At 44.7% G+C, this 19,922-nt stretch overlaps 1 long non-coding RNA gene across 1 annotated transcript; it reads left to right on the top strand.

Moving 5' to 3' along the window:
• The first annotated feature begins 15,457 nt into the window (after window positions 1-15,457).
• Window positions 15,458-19,577, top strand: LOC108300520. Its single transcript, XR_001823470.2, has 4 exons — window positions 15,458-15,579; window positions 15,971-16,106; window positions 17,269-17,569; window positions 19,225-19,577. It is a non-coding gene; the product is annotated as an uncharacterized LOC108300520 (long non-coding RNA).
• The last annotated feature ends 345 nt before the right edge of the window (window positions 19,578-19,922 follow it).

Genomic DNA, 19,922 nt, shown 5'->3' with positions numbered 1-19,922 from the left:
TGAGCCAGGGAAAGGAGGTGGAGGTGTCGTAAGCCAGTGTAATGTTGGGAACTGGGCAATGGAAGGACATAAAAGACATGGTTTCTGTCCTCAAGGAGCTTTCAGTCTCATAGAAGAGGTAATAGTGGACACAAATAACTTCACCTCAGGTGTGAGGTGGGCCTTGGTGAATCATGCAAATGGGACAAATGCAATCTCTAGAGAGGGGCCGAGGGAGACGAGGATCTTTCTCAGTTGGAGGTTATCAGAGATGCCCTCATAGACAGACCTTCTTGAATGGAGGCTGAGAAGGTTCTCCTAAGAGAAAAGGGGGCTGGAGAGAGCATATCGGCAGGTGGAATGGCAGAAGACCCAATGGGCCAGGGAACACGTGGTGCTGACTGACTACCATTTCAGCCTCAGTTGTGTTAGCAGTGAGTGGAAGAAGAGTGTGGAAAGATTGTGCAGATTATAAAGGGGCTTGAACTTTCAGTTATGGAGATTAGGCTTTATTTAGTAGGCAGTGAAGTCTCTGGAAGCTTTTGACAAAAGGAGAGTGCTAATTATCCTGTGTGTCCCCTTGTGTTTATGTGCCAGGAGAATGAGACCCACAGGCTGCATGCTCCTTTGCTGGCCAGCTCCTGGTTAGGCTCAGTCAATGGGGGCATGGGCAGTAGATTGGAGTGTGGGCCAAGGCAGAGGTCAAGAGACCTCTTTCCTGCTGGTGATAGCTGTTTATCACCAGAAATCTATATTTTAGCAATCACTTCAGGTAATTCCAATATTCGGGCAGGTCTAGAATCACTGATCTATGCTGTTTACAAATCACCTTTGCATTCAGTCCTATAACCCATAACAATATTCTGATCTCTATTTTATAGTTGAGAAAACTAAGACTCAGAAAGAGTTGTGATATGCCCAAACTCACGAACTTTTAAGCAGAATAGCTAGGATTAAAATCAACCTTTCTGATTCTGTATTCAGCTTCTTGGGGGAAACTGTGGGTCAAGAAGGCTAGTTTGAAGGCCTTTGTCATAATTAAGGCATCATGCTATCCTCTCCGAATTGCTTCCTCTAATCTTTGCATTGCTAAATATTGCTCATTTACTTTCTGATCACACACACACACACACACACACACACACACACACACAATTTTTTTGAGATACTCTGTCCCCCACTCTGGAGTGCAGTGGCATGATCACGACTTACCGTAGCCTCTACCTCCCAGGCTTAAGCAATTTTCTCATCTCAGCCTCCCAAGTAGCTGGGACTACAGGCATGCACCACCACACTTGGCTAATTTTTGTATTTTTTTTAGGAATGAGGTCCCATTATGTTGCCCAAGCTGGTCTCAAACTCCTGGGCTCAAGTGATCCTTCTGCGTTGGCCTCCCAAAGTGCTAGGATTACAGGCAGGAGCCACTACTTAAAATGGGCCATGATGCCCACCACGATGCCCATTTTAAGTAGCACATGCTCCACACAGCCCTCTGTGAGTTCCCCAGCTAATTATAATCTCACGGTCCTGAGGCTACTGAGCTTTGTATGTGCATGACTTCTCTTTCTAGCTGTCTCTAAGCCTTTTAAAATAAGCAGCATCATATAGCAGTCAGTGCATGGCTTCTGGGGTCTTTGATCTCCTGGACTCAAAAATCTTATTGATGCCTTTACTAAAACCTTTTGTACATTGTCATCGGCTAGCATGGCTCCACTCCTGAAACTCCAGGACATTGTCCTCTGACCACACCTCCCATCCCTCCAGCTTTATCACTCATCATTTATGGATTCCTTGCCCTCTTAGGATCTTTCGTCCCTCTACCTGTTTCTTTAATCCCAATGCATCATCTCACTCATGGCTTTATTCCATTCCCTACCCAGCTGGAAGTTCTCTGTAACTGATACAGTCACCAGTCACAGTCAGCCCTCTCCCCATTTCACCTTTATACTCTCCACCTGACCCACCCTAACCCTCTCCTCATCTCACCCCTGCCCTCTCCACCTGACCCATCCTAACCCTCTCCACCTGTCTTACCCTAACCCTCTCCACTATCCTACCCTAAGCCTCTCCACCAGACCCACCTTAACCCTCTCCACCTACATTTCTCTAGGTCCCTCAACTTGTAACAGCGAAGCCAAGACTTGAGTTCACATCTGTGTGACTCAGGAGCTTGTGCTCTTTCTGCTACGCCCTGGCCTGTGACCCAGGAGTGCTCAGACAGAAGAGCCCGAGGCAGAGACACCAGAACTAAACAGCAGGTCTCAGGACTCTAGCTATGCTCAGGGATCTCAGCACATCTTCAAGCTCTGGGAACTCGCTCTCTCCCCTCTGCACCTGCACACTGTCTGATTTCTCTAAAGAGGTTCCTGGTAATGACTCAGCTGGGCGCTGTCCAGCCCCACCTTCCAGACCCAGTGGGAGAGACTACTGAGGTAGATAATGCCTTTTAAAATGTAATTTATTTTAATGCATTGCTGCATTGTTACTAACATGTGCCCTATTGTGTGTGCCTCGGAGGCAGCTGATTATGGAAACTTCCTAAAGAAAATGTCTAAACCCAGGGTTACTTTTCTGAATAAATGGGATGGGGTTTAAGCCATCTGGCCAGGTGCTGGCATTTGTGGCTTCAGTGCCTGTAGTTTGGATCCCAGGCTTCCGAGAAAGTGTCAGGAAGCTGATCCCTAATCCTGCAGGAGCGGCATTGAGGATCTTCTGTGCCGAGGATCCCTCTGTTCCCATGCTTCCTGCACCCCACAGCCTTGCCATGGTGGAACAAAGCTGCCAACATCTGCATGGGAATTTCTGTGTGTATGTGGGCAGAATTTGTCATATTATGAAAAAGACAGTTCAGAAGAAAGCAAAAAAGAAGACTGGTAATAAGTGTTCTTCAGGGTAAGTGACTAGGGAGTCTTGTAACAGACTGCTGGCATCTAGCGACAGAGGGTCAAGTCACAACTCAACCCTCATCTGACTGCTGTCCAGAGAAAGTGCTTAATATGCTCAGGTAGGAGCTCCGCGTACTGTCTTCCAGTTTCTGACATCCATCTCCCCTTCCCTTCCCTCCCACGACAAAGCTGTCACTGAGGGGTTCCACTGGGTTCCCTGCAGGGAGCCACCCTTCCTCCTCCTCTCTGTCACTCAAGCCTCACTTCAGTGTTCCTGCTCCAAAGGCAAGCGTGTGACCCACCTCTGCCCTGTCATGTTGGGTTGTAGCCCCATGTGCCTTTCAGATTTCTGAGGGCCACAAACCAAATCTTAAGGCAGCTTCCTAATTTTTTAATAGGATCGTGGGGGAAAAATCAATCTACACATCTGATGTTAAGAAATTCTCTTTGTTGAGCATGGTGGCTCATGACTGTAATCCCAGCACTTTGGGAGGCTGAGGTGGGCAGATCACTTGAGGCCAGGAGTTTGAGACCAGCCTGGCCAACATGGTGAAATCCTGTCTGTACTAAAAATGCAAAAGTTAGGTGAGTGTGATGGTACATGCCTGCGATCTCAGCTACTCAGGAGGCTGAGGTGGGAGGATCACTTGAACCGGGGAGGCAGAGGTTACAGTGAGCTGAGATTGTGCCACTTCACTCCAGGCTGGGCAACAGAGTGAGACTCTTTCTCAAAAAACAAAAAGAAAAGAAAAGAAAAGAAATTTCTCTTTGAGTCTGTTGGCTTGGCGAGGTCCTTCTGGGACAGGAAGTCAAAGACCTTTTGTGCTGTTGTGTGATGTGAGGCCTTTGGAGTGTGTGTGTCTAAGTGCAGTGACTAGTGCATTTAACAAGTATTGGGTGAAAAAAATAAATCATTTTACCAAAAAGACACATTCAAACATATGTTCCTCATAGCAGTTTACTATGTTTTTGCTGTATTCACAATAGCAAAAACATGGAATCAACCAAGGTGCCCATTAATGGTGGATTGGATAAGGAAAATGTGGTACATATAGACCATGAATACTATGCAGCCATAAAAAGAATGAAATAATTTCCTTTGCAGGAACATGAATACAGCTAGAGGCCATTACCCTAAGCAAATTAACACAGAAGCAGAAAACCAAATATCTCATGTTCTCACTCACAAGTGGGAGTTAAACATGGGTACTCATGGACATAGAGATGACAGCAATAGAAACTGGGGACTACTAGAGAGGGGAGGAAGGGAGTGGGCAAGGGTTGAAAAACTGTGAGGTACTATGCTTAGTACCTGTGTGATGGGATCATTCATACCCCATTAGGCAATATACCCAGGTAACGAACCTGCACATAGGCCCCTTGAATCTAAAATTAAAGTTTAAATTATAAAAAAATAAGAAGTAGTGTAGAGACAAGGGAAGCCCTCACTTTCCTCAGGAGGGGCATGCAGAGTGGAGAAAGCACTGGGCCTTGCTTGGGTCCTAGTCTCTGCCTTGCTGGCCCTGACCTTCTGCGACTAGGAAATCAGAAGTTCAACGAATATCATGGCCTCGGTGGAGCCCAGGTTATCATTTTGCTTTAGGTCCAGCTGTGAAATCCAGGACCTTCCCATCCATCGTCAATCCATTAGCCCATCTTTCTGTCCATCTTTCCATCCATCTGGACTTATACCTTTTCCAAATTAGTAAAAAACCCCGCCATCCTCAGGAGAGTCTGAACTTTGATGAAGGTTGTAAGGCTCTTCAGCCCACCCCCTCCAGCCTTGTCTCTGCTGACTGTATTCTTCATAGTCTTCACCCTGTTGAAAAGGCCATGTTATGATCTCCCAGATGAGGCACATGGTGACCCACCACCTCACACTCTCCGTTACCTTGACCCCTCTACCATGCCCATCTCCCACTGGCTGTGTCCAGGTAAATGTCCCTTCTCATCTGTGCTTCCTTAGCATCTTCAGTTTACCCCAGGAAGATACCTGTCAGGTGAGGCCAGGAGTATCATCTCAGATTAGACAGGTCTGCTCATGGTCCATGTCCCTGGGTTTTAGCAACTAAAAAAAATACACAGAATGCTTGTCCAAAATGGCAAGAAACACTTTATTCAAGATTATTGCAACAGGGAAGAGAGTGTAAATTCAACTTCAAATGCAAAAGGGACAAGTGGGGATTTATAGCCAATGACAGGGTGAAGAAGTAGATGGAAAATCACTAAGAGGAACTTGGTTAGGTCTCCAGGGTGTGGGGAAGAGAAACTTGATTAGATTTCAAGGCTGGAGAGTTCTCAATAAACTGGCTCGGTAGGATTACTTACTAAAACTGGAGTCAGGTGGCCAACGATGGGGGCTCATTGGAGCCTGAATAATGTTTGGTCGAGGAGGGAGTCCTTGCCATGGATGGAGCAGGAAGCTGGTGCTGTGGTTGAGGCCAGTCCTTGGCATCCATCATGGGGCCATCCAGGTGGCTGGAACCTCCTGCACAATCCTGATCAATGGGTATCCCTAAAAATGGCAGCCTCTGCCCATGCAGAAACCTCATACACTGATCCGTATTGGTTGTGGGTACCATAGCTGCTCTGGGGTGAGAGGGGATACATTTATTTTTCCCTTCATGCATCAGTTGAGCCTGGCTTCATGGCCAACTTGGTCCTGTCAGAGCTCTGCATTCAGGCAGGGTCGGGGGAGTTAGCCCATATCCAGCCATTCTACAAGTCTAGGCTTCCTTCCCAATGACAAAGGGTGTGAAAGTGGGAAATCCCAAGGAGGCATTTTGGGAAGGGTTGTGGAGAGGGAGGCAGACAATACTGCTCCCGGATGGCCTGTGTTGGCTGGGAAACGTGTTGTTTCGTTACAGGTTTCCTAGGCCTTGGAGCTTATCTCTCTTGTCCAGGTAGAATTTCAAAGCCTGTTGGAGCAGAGAATCCTGGGACAGAGGCAGGAACATGTCATAGGTTTTTATGGCAGAGTCATCCTTGGAATTTTAATTACCTTATCATCATCACACTATTATATATTTACCTATCCTAATGACGAGATTACACATTCAATTAGTATGTAATTACTAGTTCTATTACTTAAAGAAAAATACTTGGGGATAATTACACAATTATGAAATACAATTAGAAAATGACATATCATTAAATGTAGAAAAGCTTTTGAAACACTCCTCCAACCCTCCCACCCCACCCTCCTGTGCAAAAGATTTCTTGTATTTATTATCTCTCCTCTTTCTCTTCAAGTACAAGTGCAGCCCAGTCTGGTCCAGTGTGATCAAGGGGTGGGTATTTCCCTGGAGAGCCCAGGACATTGTACCTGAGAGATGCAACCCCTTATGGCCTCTTGGGGATTTAGGACAGCTCAACTTTGGAGACTCTGCATGAGGTTCTGGAACCACAGGGCATTTTTGCAGGCCCTAGGTGATAGTTATCCAACCTTCCCTGCTACCCCATCTGCTGGGAGTGCAGTAAGGGAGGGAGCAGGGTGAGGCCTGGCAATTGGAGGGGCTGAATGTGATAGGCTGCGCTCCCAAGAGGCCCCAGAGGCAGGCAGATGATCAGAGGCTGTCTCACACATGGCTACAGTGTTTCACCATTTTGATAACACTTTCACATTTCCCAGCTCCTTTAATCCTCAGCACCATCTAATGAGATAGGGAAATGGTTAAGTGTTCTTATTCCCTTTCTTGAAACTCCCTCTTCCTCTAATCTCTGTCTCCACTTCTGGTTTTTGTCTTTAGTTCTCTGATTACCCATCTCAGTCTTCTTTGTGGCTTCTTTTTTATCCTTGGCTTACAGATTGTTTTATTGCTCTCCAGGCTTCCATCCTCTTCTGTTTTTTGTTTGTTTGTTTTTTTCTCTCTCTCGGGCAGTTCAAATGGGATGGAGGGGCAGGTATGAGAAGGGTGTGTGGGAGCAGGGAAGGAGCCAGATGGTGCCAAGAAGCCACGGTGGCAAAGCCTGGCCCCTGCAGACACATCGTTCTCCTTTCCTCCGGGCCGTGTAGTGATAGTATGTCCCCCGGCTTCACCGCTGCGGTGTGTGGCATGTGATTATGGGCTGAAGTAAGGCACTCTGCTGCTAGGCTTGACCCTTGAGACTTCCCTCTCAATGCTTCCCTTTCTATTCACCCATGTATGGGCTGTACGTTGCTGTCCAGGATAACCTTTGAAATGGCTTTGAAGCAGACAGGGACCCCGCCATCTCTGGAGCAGAGGGCTCATTGTCACTCACCTTGCCACTGTTTAAGAGTTTATATGAGTAAGAAAAATTTCATTGTATTAAATTACGAAAACATTTCTCTGTTTATCTGATATGGCAGACCCTTATAAATGAAAACAGCCTACTAGTAGGAAATACATTCTGGACCATAAGATTGGAATTGGTAGTATTTTTGTGCTTTCCTCTGGCAGGTGCAAATAGGAAGCAACTTACAAAAGTTGTCTAGTCTAGTGGACGTCACGGTGGCCTCCCTGACATCCACTCTCCCTTCACCTGGTAATTATCGGAGTTTTGCCCAAGCCTTGCCACCCAGCCCATGTAGTTGAGGGGCTGCTACCATCCTCAGCTTCAAGGTTGGGCCTAAAGGGCCTAAGAGTAAGCTCACTCCCTTGGTTTTTGGAATCCAGGCCAATGTGAATCGAACTAGTCCTGGCCTCAGGACTAGCTCAGGGAAAGCTATGACCCAATTTTGTCTAATGAGACAGGGGTCCAAGTTTATTGGGATCTTCTTGGAAAGAGACTTCTTCACTCTAAAGAGAGCTATAGAAACTATGTTGCAGATGCCTTCAGAATTCTGAAAACAGAAAGCAAAGATCCAGACCCTGTCCAAGCAGAAAGCATGGTGAGCACACCCTGACCCTCAGACTCAAGTGCCCTGGCCCCTGGAGAGGTGTGTTCCTGCTGGGACTTACCCATTTCCTCCGCTTGCTGTGCTTCCAAGCTCACTGAGCGTACCAGCTTAGCATGCTTTTGGCTGCAGTTACCAGAAAACCTGACCCAACTCAACTGAAAACGATAACAGGAATTTATTTGATCACATAACTGAAAAAAAGGCCAGGGTTGGAAGATGGTTCAGACTTGGCACTGGCTTGATTTATTTGAGATGCTCTTAGCACATTGTCTCTTCTGTAGGCTGCTGTTGAGGTAGCTGCGGCAATGCCAGGCTTCCTGGCCAAACACGAGGTCCACAGACAGGAGGTTACAGCAAGCCTGGCTGATTGATGTTTTAGGCTTTCTCAAATTCCTCAGGCACACACATCTCATTTTACTCCCACAATGAGCTCTTCACATTTATTGTGCCTGTATAATGCTATTTAGTTCTTAGGAGGGTGACTGCATTTTTCTATTTCAGGTTCTTAGGCAGAATGGGCATCTTGCTCTTGCTTCCATGCATGGCCAACACAGGTTAGATTCTCTCTCTGACTGATCTCATCCTCTCCTGTGGTTTAAGCTATCACTTGTCCATTGATGACCCTGGACTTACAATGACAGGGGTGACTCCTCTCCAGGATCTTTCCCGTCTTCTCTGGTTCAACAGCTACTGGGCAGCTCTCTGTGTACACTGAGCAAGAACTTGAAACACAGAGTGTCCAGATGGGGACTCCTCATCTGCTCTTATGCAAGCATTTTCTAACTTGGTTAGTGGGGCTTCTGTTTATGCAGTTACTCAAGCTGAAGTCCTTGACACCGTCTTTGCCTCTTTCCTTGCTTTTCCTGACATGTTTAGTAGTTTACAAAGTCCTCTGATGACATTTCCTAAATAAGTTTCTAATAGGTCATCTCTTTGATGTCTCAGTGGGCATAATCTGAGCTCAACTTCTTCTTATGTTTTACCTGGACTATGGAAATAGTTTCCTTACTTGTCCCTCTGCCTCCAGTCTTGCTTTTCTCAATTCCATTTTGTGGAAAACCCATAGATCGACCTTCCTATGATACAAATGTTCATTCTTTGGCATGCAGTCCCTTCGTTGGCTCTGCATTTCTCCTAGAGAATCAGATATAAATTCCTTAGTCTGACATTCAAAGTTGTTCACATCTGGCCCTGACTCCAACCTCTTCTTTCACCATGATGTCCCTGACAGTTGACTTCCCAGCCATACTGAGTTAGTCACTCCTTTCTGAGTACATGCTACTGCATCATGACTAGGGACTTTTCTACATGCTTAACTTCCTGCTTAGGAGATTCTTTCTCCACTCCCTTTAACTCACGTTCTCCTCCTAAGTCTTTACGCCCTTATAAGTGGGTCAGTACATATCTTTTACCTCTTCAGTGCATCCTCTTTCAACCTTCCTCTTGCAGTAAGACGCTTCCTATTCCAATCCCCACCACTTATACATACCTTCCATAGCACTCACCTCACTCCATTGCCATTATATGCTTATATGTCTGTTTCCTGCACTGGATGATAAATACCTTTCAGTCATTCTATCAGCTCATATTTATTAACATATTAACACTTAGCATGTGCCAGACACTGTGAGGGTGCTGAGGACAAAGAGATAAACCATATTAGTTAAGGCTCATATGCTGCTTACTACATGCTAGGCACTACCCAAAGCTCTCTGGATGTATTAACTTAAAGGGCAATAATTTGTGGGGAGTCTTGAGAGAGAATGTGACCTGTGTTGGCCACATATGGGGGCAAGAGTGAGGTGTCCATTCTTTTCCCAAGAACTTGGAAATAAGGGAAATACAGTCACACTTTTAAGAATTAACTATAACACACAGGCACAATTATTTTTGCGATCTAGTTGGTGGGAGAGGCAGGGCTTGAATTCAGGTCTTTAAACTCTAAATCTTATGTCCTTTCTGCTATGTCACACCTGTTTCATTCAACCTCCTTCCAGCTGCCTCACCTGTCACAAGGTCGTAGTGATAATACCTTGCTTTTTTACCTCATTTGGTTTGTGAAGAAGATCCAGTACAATGGTGATAATGCCTTGCAAACTACAAAAGCTCCGTACAAATGCGAATTGTCTATACATGAATCTATTCATCTACACACACATCTATGCACGCATCTAGGGAGCCCTATTTAACATTTATTTTTGCCTAAAATAAGACATCTCTTAACATCACTCAACCTCTAGTGTTCTGAATTGTACAAGAAATGCTGTTGCCCCCATGGGGTCGGGAGTCTTTGGTCGTTTTCTGATACCTCTTGTCACCTGAGTCTTAGATCATTTATAATTAAATGGGTCATTTGAACCTGCCTTCCCTGGAAGAGTTTTGGTTTCCTCTTTACTCTTGCACCGTTGTATGTACCTCCAAGCCTTTCCATCTCTTCTTCAGGCAAAATTATGCCAAATAACCAATTTCTGATTTTTTCCATGGGAAGAGAAAGAGGAGCTGAGGTCCGCTGGAGGTTGACCAGAAGGCCCTTCCTAGGGCCTTACCTAGAGCTGGTTCCTCCTGACTTCCATTCACACACTTAGCCCTGGGTTAGAAAACTTTTTAGGCTCAGAGGCAGAACTCTGCCTTCCCCAGGTGGCAGAATGAGGCAGCAGGCAGGTCTGCTGGGTTCCTTGCCCCTGCAGGAAAGGCATCAACTTCAGTGACAGCCCAGTAGTCTGGGGGCCACTGCACCCCATGAAGGCTCCTAGAGCAACCCCAAACTCAGGGCAGAGAGAGATAGGCTCAACCCTTGGGATTGGCAGAGGGTGGGGTGGAGGGGGTGCAGCTATATAGAGAGGGTCTCTTCTCATCTGTTACAAACACAGACTCAGTCTCATCTGATGCAGTTCAGTTGGCTGGAAAATGATGGAAAGTTTAACAAGCTCAGCCTGGTGGCAGCGAAGAGGGAGCTGAGGTTATATCCAGCATCACTCCTTCCCTTCAGGGCAGACTGGGGGCCAGGTCTTTCCCTGGAATTTGGCTGTGGATTCTAGAGAGCTTCTGACTTTGTGGGCTTTAAGCTGGCTTCCCATAGTGACCCTCAGGTATGTATATATGTTTTACTATACTTTAAATTCTGGGGTACCTGTGCAGACCTTGCAGGACTGTTGCATAGGTACACACATGCCATGGTGGTTTGCTGCCTCCATTGCCCTGTCATGTAAATCAGGCATTTCTCCCAGTGTTATTGCTCCCCAACCTCCCCATCCCTCACTATCCCTCCCCTAGCTCCCAACCCCACAACAGACCCCAGTGTGTGATGTTCCCCTCCCTGTGTCCATGTGCTTTTATTGTTCAACACCTGCCTATGAGTGAGAACATGGGGTGTTTGGTTTTCTGTTCTTGTGTCAGTTTGCTGAGAATGATGGTTTTCAGATTCATCCATGTCCCTACAAAGAACATGAACGCATCATTTTTTATGGCTGCATAGTATTCCATGGTGGATATGTGCCACATTTTCCTTGTCCAGTCTATCATTGATGGGCATTTGGGTTGGTTCCAGGTCTTTGCTGTTGTAAACAGTGACACAATGAACATAAGTGTTCATGTGTCTTCATAATAGAACAATTTATAATTCTTTGTGTATATATATCCAGTAATGGGATTGCTGGTTCAAATGGTATTTCTATTTCTAGATCCTTGAGGAATTGCAACACTGTTTTCCACAATGGTTGAACTATTTTACACTCCCACCAACAGTGTAAAAGTGTCCCTACTTCTCCACATCCTCTCCAGCATCTGTTGTCTCCAGATTTTTTAATGATCGCCATTCTAACTGGCATGAGATGGTATCTCAATGTGGTTTTGATTTGCATTTCTCTAATGACCAGTGATGATGAGCATTTTTTCATATGTTTTTTTGTCACATAAATGTCTTCTTTTGAAAAGTGTCTGTTCATATCCTTTTAAGCAAAAAGAACCAAGCTGGAGGTATCACACTACCTGACTTCAAACTAGACTACAAGGCTACAGTAATCAAAACAACATGGTACTGGTACCAAAACAGAGATATAGACCAATGGAACAGAACAGAGGTCTTGGAAGTAATGCCACACAGCTACAATTATCTGACCTTTGACAAACCTGACATAAACAAGCAATGGGGAAAGGATTCCGTGTTTAATAAATGGTGTTGGGAAAACTGGCTAGCCATGTGCAGAAAGCTGAAACTGGACCCCTTCCTTACACCTTACACACAAATTAACTCCAGATGGACTAAAGATTTAAACATGAGACCTAACACCATAAAAACCCTAGAAGAAAACCTAGGCAACACCATTCAGGACAGTCATAGGCAAGGACTTCATGACTAAACCACAAAAAGCAACGGCAACAAAAGCCAAAATAGACAAATGGGATCTAATTAAACTTAAGAGCTTCTACACAGCAAAAGAAACAATTATCAGAGTGAACCGGCAGCCAACAGAATGGGACCCTCAGAGATATTAAGGGAGTTCTCCCATCTTCCATTTTCTACCTTCAGGTTTTCATTTTCTAAAAGTTTTATTTTTTAACAATTGCCATGACAGCAGCTCCGAGTGTGTCAAAGACAACAAAGAGTCCAGGGGTGCTCCTTGGAAGAGAAATCATTCTAAATTGCAGATCCAATCCCATCATTTGCTTCTCTCCTGCTCCTCCCACACTGAGGAATCTCGAGATACCTTTAGGAGATGTCCAGACTCCTTACAGCGCCTGCAATCCAGTACCCAGCCATGGCCTCCTTTTTCAATCTCTTTGCTCACTAGCCCTCCCTCCTGTCCTCTGTTCCAGCTAAACTGAGCTTCTTTCAATGGCATAGACTATGGCAGTGTTTGTCCCTCCCAGGGTGGAGGGCAAGCAGCCTGGACATCTATTCCTTACCCCGTCCCCTGGCCAGCTCCTCTTCCTTCTGTTCAGACATGGCTTCCTCCAGGAACTGCCTCCTGCCTTGGGCATTGGGTCTTCCCTGCTCTCTTTACATGCTCAATACCTCAACTTGTGTGTGGCTAAGAAAACATACCAGGTATTTTAAGATCACAAATTTGCTTGTTTACTTCCCCACTAAAACAGTTCTAATAGGACAGGGGTGGCTGAAACCCTTGACACCTATTATTAAATGATGGGTGAATGGAAACCTGTTCACTTTGGAGCTCTCTGGGCTTCTGGGGGAGCCACAAGGTGGTGGCTACTAACATTTGTACTTTCTAATGGGGCAGTGCTTAGTTTCACCTCCCTTTTCTCTGGTATCTGACTCCTATAATTGCTTTGCACACACAAAGCCACTGTGCTGCTGGAGGGAACTCCAGCCTCTTCAGGGGCTCTTGGAAGGTCTGAAATTCAGCATTTTTGTTTTGTCTCTCAGTATTTGTGCGAACAAGGCACCCTGGGGAGCATTGCTTCTATGCTTCAGAATAATGGCTTGCAAAGACTCCCTAGGGCAGGCTTGAATGAGAACAACTCACTTGATTTTTTTGCTATCAGATTTTTTCTGCTACTAGCAGTTGATGAAACCTTTCCAATTCTGCAGTGAGATCTGTGGGGAGAGTGGTCCTGTGGCTACCCAAAGGCTACCCCATTGGCTGAGCTTCTGAGCAGGGAGGGGGTGGGCTGGGAGGACACAGGGCTGGCTCTGCTGCTCACAGCCCTTCTGCTGGGGTGGGGGTGGTAGCAGGTGTGGGGATGAAACAGCTGCTCCCCTTAGCAAGTTTGGGAAATAAAACACTGTTGACGTTATGGTGCAGACCAAGATGAGAGGCTACTGTGGAAATTTCAAAGCCAGTCCCTGAAGGACGTAGGCAAGGTCGGCCTAAGGTGGCAGCTACTTGAAGCAATTCATCCCCTGAAACTCATGGTGCTGACCTCCCCGGGTCGTGTTCCTTAGGATGTTAAAGTGGTTAACTTTTAGCCCTAGGCCTTTGCAGGCAGCAAGGTTACCATGTGCTTGATTTTGAACTGAACGGTCTGGTGTTGAGATTGAAGTCTGGTGGAAAAAATACTGAACATATAAAGATTTGTTTCCTTCTTTTGAGACTGGAGTACAGTGGTGTGATCTTGCCTCACTGCAACTTCCGCCTCCCAGGGTCAAGAGATTCTCCTACCTCAGCCTCTCAAGTAGCTGGGATTACAGGCGCCCACCACCATGCCTGACTAGTTTTTGTATTTTTAGTAGAGACGGGGTTTTACCATGTTGGCCAGGCTGGTCTCAAACTCCTGACCTCAGGTGATCGACCCACCTTGGCCTCCCAAAGTGCTGGGATTACAGGTGTGAGCTACTGTGCCCATCCCATCCTAGTTTTTTTTTTTTTTCAAATTAAGAAAGGATTTTATTTTGGCATAATGTGACTTCTGTATATACAACCAGTGTCTTCAAATGCCAAATATAAACTGTAGTGGTAATAGTTGCCAATTTGCTGTCCATCTCTGTCTTTTTGGTTTGGCGTGCACATATTGTATCAAGAGTGACTGGTATATTTTTTTGTTGTTGAGAGCCATCTGTCACCTCTAACAGGAAAGGCATAAAAACCCTACAGCAAATTCTCCCTTCTAATAATCACTTGCTGGTGATAGTGGGACATGTGAATTCCAAATGTTGATATTTGGAACCGAGTATTTGTGGTGCTTTGCTAGGAATGTACTCTATGTATCTTTATTAAATAATAATAAAGTTAATTATTGGTGAGGAAATAAGAGATGAATAAAGGAAAAGAGAATTTTGCTCTGTCTCCTTTAGGGGAGAGAGAAGAGCTCTGGGTCTGGGAATTAGAACTGGGAACTTCTGGCTGGAGTCAGAGATCAGAGATCTGCAAGAGCTAGTGAAGACTTGGTTAAAGGGATGAGTAAGACAGGTTTTGGAGAAAGCCCTTTGGAGGCAGGAGGAGAGGCCAAGCCAGATTGGGAGAAGAAGATGGAATGATTTCCTAAGCAGGGAAATGAGAACTAGATGGAGGTCATAAACAAAGGTGTGGTTCCCTCACTCAACAACCTTAATGCTCTGGCTAGGATATTTATTAGGGACCTTCAAGACTGGCCTTCCTACCTTCTTGTCTCCCTTCATCCCTTTGTTTTTTTCTTTTGTTCTTTCTTTCCAGAGGAGGAAATAAGCCTAGAAACTTGAAGAGCAGCCTGAAGTCACACAGCTGATTAGTGAAAGTCAGCAGAAAGCTGGCTGTGTCTCTGATGAGGTTGTGAGTAGGGGTGGGTGAGAGGATGGTTCCAGGAAGCCTCAAAGAGTGACATTTGAGTTTAGTGAGGAATGTCCAGGCAGGCAGAAGAAAAGCAGGGCTTTTAGAATAGGATTGGTGTTGCTTCCTTCTACAGTCATGGCCTCCTTTAAGTTATGAGGTTTTCTAGAAATGATGAAAATACTTCTTGCTTTTGGTAACTTGGGGAGTTTTCTTAAGAAGGGAAAATTAAGCAACTCTGAAGGGGGAAAAAAAGACTTTTCAAGATGAGCTCAAAGGAATACATTTAGACCTAGGTTTATACAGCTTATAGGAGCTACATCTCCTGTCATGTACATCCAGAGGCCTAGTGGGTTGAATGGTGATCCCCCACTGGAAAACACATATTCATGTCCATATTCCCAGAAACTGTGAAAATGTGACTTTATTCAGACAAGGGGTCTTTGCAGACATAGTTAACTTAAAGATCTCAAGATGAGGTCATTCAGGGTGGTTCCTGAATCCAATGACAGGTGTTCCTAGAAGAGAAAGACAGAAGAAGATTAGAGACGCAGGCACATAGAGGAAGGCCACATAAAGATGGGAACAGGGATGGAAGAGATGCCACCAGAAGTCAAGCGGTGCCTTGAGCTACCAGAAGCTGGAAGAGGTAAGGGAGGGAGGGTCCTCCTCCTTGATTTTGGACTTCCAGCCTCCCGAACTGTGAGAAAAAAAATATATACTTTTTTTAGAGACAGGGTCTCACTTTGTTACCCAGTCTGGGGTGCAGTGGCGTGGTCATAGCTCACTGTAACCTCAAACTCCTGGATTCAAGCAATCGTCCCACCTCAACCTCTTGAGTGGCTAAGTAGCTACAGGCATGTGCTATATGCCTGGCTAATTTAAAAATATTTTGTCTAGAGGTGAGGGTCTTACTATGTTGCCCAGGCTGTCATCTACAGTCCTAGAAATGGCAGCTCTAAGAAATAAATGTAAGGGGGGACCATCTATTTTTTTCTTACTGTTTTTTCCCTTTGAATTCTTATTTTTCTTCTTCCTAGCTTTCAGGACCAGCATTTCTAAATCAAACCCTCTCTGACCACCCAGATTCTCTGGAGTAAAGATTCAGCATCTCAGGAGGCAGCAATAAACAGTGGTAAAGAGTGCAGGTTCTGAAGTCACATTGTGCAATATTGGGTGAGTTATTTATTCTGTGCCTTGATTTTTTTTCACATATAAAATGGGAACATTAATTTTGCTTAACTTCCCAGAGTGTTGGCGAGGACTGAAAATATATGTGTGTCTACACACACACACAGACACACACACACACACACACACACACAAAATTAATATTTAATAAAAAATAATAGAAAAGTTTACATATTCAACATATGTTCTGGATCATTATTTCTCATTTGACAACAGCAGATTATTACTAGGGTCATCACATAATTTATTATCCAAACTGAAACAGCTTTGAGGTGAAAGAGGGGTTATAATTACATTGGGAGCAGACCCCTAAGGCAACAGAGAGATGGGGCTACGCTTGAGAGGGCCTATTTTTACATGTTGGGTTATGGAGGAGAGCATTTGGTTATCAGAAAGCCACAAAAGGCTTTCTATGTAGACAACTACTAAGATCTTTTAAAAACAACTCACTGGAAGAAAAAAAAAACAAAAAAGGAAAATATACTTGCATAAATTTGGCTATTCAAGTTCTTCTGCTTTGAGATAACCGTAAATCTCCCAAACTGAATGGTGAGGAAGTTCCCATTTGCCTGCATGGTTCACTCCTTTCTGTTATAATATTAAACCATTATAACCTTAATATCATTGCTATGGGCTGAATGCTTATGTCCCCCCAAAATTCCTACATTGAAAACCCTTAAGTTGATGGTAGTAGGAGGTGAGTCCTTTGGGGGTGATTAGGTCCCGAGGATGGAGCCCTCATGAATGGGATTAGTGTCCTTATAAAAGAGACCCCCTAGAACTGCCTTGTCCCTTCCACCAAATGAGGGCATAATAGGAAGGTGTCATCTATGAACTAGAGAATGAGCCCTCTTCAGATGTCAAATCTGCAGGAGCCTTGACCTTGGACCTCCTAACTTCTAGAACTGTAAGAAATAAATTTCTGTGGTTTCTATGCTACCAGTTTATGGTATTTTGTTATAGCTGCAGGAGCAGACTAAGACATCAATTCACATGGGCAAAGGCTGGGAGGTGTTAGCGAATGTGGAACCCTTTAGAGCAGGAGCTGGGGCTGAGGAGGACAAGAAGGTAGGTGCTCTAGCACCCCTCTCCCCCCACCACCACCTGCAGGCTCAGAGCACCCCTCTCCTCTCGCCACCACCTGCAGGCTCCTCAGCGATACACTTCCTCCAGCGATAGACCCTTCTGACAAGAAACGTGCTGCTCCTGCATTTCTACCCACTCTTCCTCTGCAAGAAGTGCCCAGAGAGCTCCAAGTGTTGAAAGGCAAGTGTCCTGTGGAGGTTTCCTCTGGACTCCTGGCTGCTTTTCAAAACATATATGAAAAGACTGTAATATATTTAACTTTGAATAGTTAGCTAAACATCCCAGAATTTTGATTATCAGAGGGGATGACTCACTGGCTGCTCTGAAGTGCTTGGTCCACAACGAGCCATTTTCTATATTCGGTGAGTGCACATGCTGGATAGGCTGTTTCCATGAACCAAGCTGACAGTCTAAGAGCAAAAGGCATGAGTCCCTGTCTACCTGTTGAAACCCTCTTACAAAGACCACTGGGAAACAATGCTCCCTCTTTCACGACACGTTTATTAATGCTCAAAATAACGCTCCTTCTTTTACGGCATAAGGGAGCATTTTTTTGACAGAGATGCAGTGGTGGCTCAAAATGGGGAAGTTAATGGGTTTTTGTCGCAGGGTAGAAATTTGTAAGCGAAGTCTGGACTGGGGTTGGTCAGAATTTGTAAACAATGTGAACTTCTGGAATTGTCAGAGGTCTTGTCTCTAGAGTCTGAGTTCAGAGTCAGTGCTGAACTCTTTTTCCCGTGGTCTTGGCATCGAGCCTCTGTACATACAACACAACAATGTGCTGGTCTTAAAGCAGTTTGACCTTGCTGGTGTTGCAAGGTATGGTTTGATACAACTGATCTATTTTGCAGGTCATAGTACAGTTTTGCAGTTTGTAGTTTCAGTTGTATTTCTTATTTTTGTGGAAAGGAGAATTAATCTCCAAAGAGATGCTTCTCTTTTTATTTAGTCCAGGGACAAATTCCTAATGGAAGCAAGAATGAACACTTGTTTCCACCCGGAGTGTCCCTTTCTCTGCCTCCTCATGCTCCACCAGAGAACGTCTCAATCTTCTTGCTGAGTCAGGGATCTTCAACAATCTGGCCTCCACCACTCACCACACACGATCATCACTCACCACCTCCATGAACATAACCCAACCTCCATCACCATCACCCACCATCACCCTGCCCACTTCCATGGCCCACCCTTTCACCATCCCACCACTCCCAACCAGTACCACTTATTAAACATAGCCAGCAACTGTGCTATGTGGGTTTGCCATGCTCATTTTATTCAATCTTCACTCCAGCTTTATCATGTAGATTAGTGGTTCTCAAATAGAAAGATATTGATGCCTGGCTTCTCGCCCAGAAGTATTGAATCAAGTTATTGGATTAGGGTACAGGAATGTGTATCTTACAAGTATTTCAAATGATTTTGATGCACAGATAACATTTGAGAACCACAGATGTAAACAATATTATCTTTGTTATACAGATGGGCCAAGGGAGAGGAGATTAAAAATGATTTACCCTGCAATCCCAGTAAAGGCTATTTTGAAGATGTTTGAGGAATAGTCTTAAAGAACCAAGAACAGCAGCTAGGGGCAGTGGCTCATGCCTGTAATCCCAGCATTTTGGGAGACCAAGGTAGGAGGATTGTTTGAGCCCAGGAGTTCGAGACCAGCCTTGGCGACATGGTGAAATGCCATCTCTACCAAAAATATGAAAATTGGCTAGTCTCAAAATAAATAAAGAAATAGATTAAAGCTTAAAAATAAAAAATATGAAAAAAAGAATCAAGAATTACTTCTCTTTAATGAACACCTAATCTATTGTTTATCTCATTTTATAGAGGAGGAAACTGAAGACTAGAAAGGTTAGATCAATTTCCTAAGGTCACACAGCTCATAAGGGGAGAACCTGGGTTCAGAAGCAAATTCTCCTGACCCCACATGCTGTGGTCTTTACTGGATACTACAGCGGTCTCCAGGAAGCCCCTCTCAGGGTGGCCTAGGTGTTTCTTTGTTATACAGACACCCTGACCATATTTCAGCTTCTATACCATGGAAACACAGTTTTCACACCAAGAACGATGTCCTCTCTGCTGTCCTAGACTTTAAGAGCATGGGGTGTCATTGTCACCTTCCTTTTTCCACAGCAGCTCCTTTTAACCCCCAACAGGCCTCTGTCCTCCCTGGTACTCAGGTGTAAGATGTCAATATTTTTTCTCCTTTTCCCCTTTTGTCCAGTGATCACCTCCTTTTCCAATATATTATTTTCCCCTGTCTTTCTCCAGTTTCACTGCTGTTGCTCCAGGTCCTCACACTCTCTGAATCTTTGTGAAGCCCTCTAACTGGCTTATTGACACCTCCAGTTTCTTCTCCTTGTTACCCACCCTGTACTCAATGAAAGATTTATCTTCTAAAAATACTTTTGTTGTTGCTCCTGGCTCCAAAACCCTATGAAGCCCTAACTGTTCATACAAAGCCCTCCCCAAGAGAGCCAAATCTACAGATTCATTAAAAAACAAATAAATTATAACAAACCTGATTTTGTTTTAAAATTCCTGCACAAATAGCTAAGCAATTCTGACATTCTACTCAATATTTGGACTCTTGCTGAAACACTAATGGATTGTCTTCAACACATGTCAGTGTTAATAAAAATCAGAGTGAATGTGGATATAAACACATGCTCTAATTTCATATAACACAACACATAATATTTATTG

This window comes from Cebus imitator, unplaced genomic scaffold, assembly GCF_001604975.1.
Source record: "Cebus imitator isolate Cc_AM_T3 unplaced genomic scaffold, Cebus_imitator-1.0 Scaffold28, whole genome shotgun sequence".
In the NCBI taxonomy this organism is placed as follows: Eukaryota; Metazoa; Chordata; class Mammalia; order Primates; family Cebidae; genus Cebus; species Cebus imitator.
This window is presented reverse-complemented; position numbering and strand designations above follow the sequence as displayed.